The sequence below is a fragment of the Gavialis gangeticus genome, unplaced genomic scaffold (genome assembly GCF_001723915.1).
Source record: "Gavialis gangeticus isolate Ggan-Ray unplaced genomic scaffold, GavGan_comp1, whole genome shotgun sequence".
NCBI classification, from domain to species: Eukaryota; Metazoa; Chordata; order Crocodylia; family Gavialidae; genus Gavialis; species Gavialis gangeticus.
Genome location: NW_017729029.1, coordinates 32123190 through 32125582, shown reverse-complemented (window position 1 = coordinate 32125582; position 2393 = coordinate 32123190). Strand labels below are relative to the sequence as shown.

Below are 2393 nucleotides of genomic sequence, written 5' to 3'. Positions count from 1 at the left end.
CTGGGCACGTGTGCTCCATGCAGGGATGTGCAGTTTCGGGTGTCTGTAATGGTGGGGTACAATGGTAGAGTTGCTGGTTCTGCAGGGTCTTTTGTCTTTCAAATCCTGGGTTCTTGTCTCTGTTTCTGGGTGAGGTCCGTGGTTCCTGGATGAATAATGCGAGGTGATGGCCTGGTCATTACAGGCCATTCAGTAGAGAACTGCTACTATTGTAGTTCAGTCATTCCCAATCACTCTCATTCATCCAGGAAGCAATTTACATGGGAGGGGTACATGAATCATACAGTTGCAACACAGGGGATGCCCAGGCAGAGGACACAAGATGGAGGCTTGACATACAAAATGGAAACTTAACATGACTTACTCTAACTTACACATATAGGCCTAAAACAGTAATCACACAATATAAAAGCAGTATAAACATAATAATTATCACTTATAAAACAGTGGGTATCAATATCAAAATAGCAGGGAACTTATTTGCAAAGAGGGGAGAGAAAAAACTTACTACCTAAAATAAAATGTTAAAGCTTATCCTACATCTTAGTTTACTTATACTTATCTATAGGGAATAGAGAGGGAGAGAAAAAGTCAGAAATGGTTGGGGAAGGGGAGGGAACACATTTTAAAATAAATTAAAAAAAAGAAAAACTGGGTGGTTTGCTACAGTGTAAATCGCCTTTCTTCAGAGAAAGTTGATAGATTCCCTGTGTATGTGGACAGGAGTGACTTATGGACATGTGCAATGACTAGTCTTTTAGCACAGAGACGGGGAGAGTTTGACTCTGAAAGAAAAACAGACAGCTCTATTTTATAATTAGAATAATTGGCAAAATCAAACTCCTTCTGAAGGAAAAATCATAGCATTCCTTACTAAATGATTGCTTAGCCATAATGAGAATTAAGATGGCATCATTAATTCATCTTCCTAGTACAAGAAAAAGTGAAGAAAAGATGGGATAAAACATATGTCCCCTGTATTTCAGCTAGTAAAAATATTAAGTGGCAAGTTGATATCAAAGAAACTATGTTTGTATGAGGAAGTATTTTACAAGTAAAATGCACAAGATGTGTAAAACTATCAAATAGTTCTTGTATAGTATTCACAGTGAGGGGAGTAATGAAAATTGTTATCCATGATCTTTTTCATTTGTTTTGTTTTGTTCTTTGGTATTGAATTTTATATTAAATTAATATGTATCCTGTTAAAAACTGTGATGATCTTATAGGGTATGTAAGTATGAAACAAATGCTTTCTTTTTCCAACCATTGCAATATATCCTTTTTAAAATCAAGACTTGCTAACAAGTAAGCTAACTAGTAAGATAGTTGAATATTTCCTCTTCAGGTAGACATGGGTTCAAATCTTCTATGAGTCAATCTTAGAAAGGAAAGATGGTTTTGTAGATGAGGCCCAGTCCCGTGTTTCACATGAGGCTGTTCATAATACAGTAACAAAGGCCTAACTAACAAATTTTGTGCCCTAGGCAAAACTCCCTTGCGGGGGGTAGAGGGGCCAGTACATGACCTGGAGGCAGGAGGCTATTTGTGTGAAGCACCCCTGGCCCATTGGTGCACAGTTGCTCTTGCCATGGCAAAGGCTCTAGGAGGAGCTCCATTCTGGCACCCCCTCAAGTCAGCACCCAAAGCTGGTCCCCTGCTCACCTCCACCTAGTGACACATTGTCCATTATGCTGTTGGTCCAACTCCATGGGTATTCCTCTTTATCTAGTTGTGATCATTCATGCAAATAAATTTTTGTTTTCAATATTTGGGACATGACAGCTTTTTGTACACAAATCCCTATTCACATGCAAACAAAAACATTCTTTTGGGGGATTTTTTTTGCTTTAAACTTTTGTCATCTGTTCAGAGAGCAGAACTGATGCCACATAAATTAGGTCACTGATCATACACTATCAATGATGCATAGTTGAAACTTGCAGCTGAAAATCAATCATTTGTCTGAAATTTGTTCACATAACTGGTTGTTTAAAAAAAATCATGAATAACAAATATTTTTTAAATAACCTCCTAACCAAGAAAGGCTAAATATAGCAGATTGTGTGTAGTGAATAGTTCAAGTAGCTGTATTAGCAGGAGATTTGAACTTCTTCTAGAGACTTCCTGTAGGACAGGACTGTTCAATTTCTAAGCAGTCAGAGGCTGAACACCCTGGTGGCCACACAAATGTTGGACCCAGGCCACACCCCCTCACCACTACACCACCACTGCATGGAGTCCTCCCACATAAATGCACACTGCTGCACCATACATGCACAATAGCAGCCCCCACTTCAGCTCCCTCTCTGCACCGTGCCATGGGCTCCCCTAGCATGGGAGCAAGAAGCAAAAGCTGAGGAAGGGAGAGCATGGGCGACTGGTGCCTCCTG

The 2393-nt window shown here is 39.7% G+C and overlaps 1 protein-coding gene across 1 annotated transcript in view; it reads left to right on the top strand.

Annotated features, from left to right (window-relative positions):
• The window catches only part of LOC109300344 (connector enhancer of kinase suppressor of ras 2-like), a 444864-nt gene that overhangs the window by 58491 nt on the left and 383980 nt on the right, over positions 1–2393 (top strand). The gene's annotated exons all lie outside the window — the stretch shown is intronic.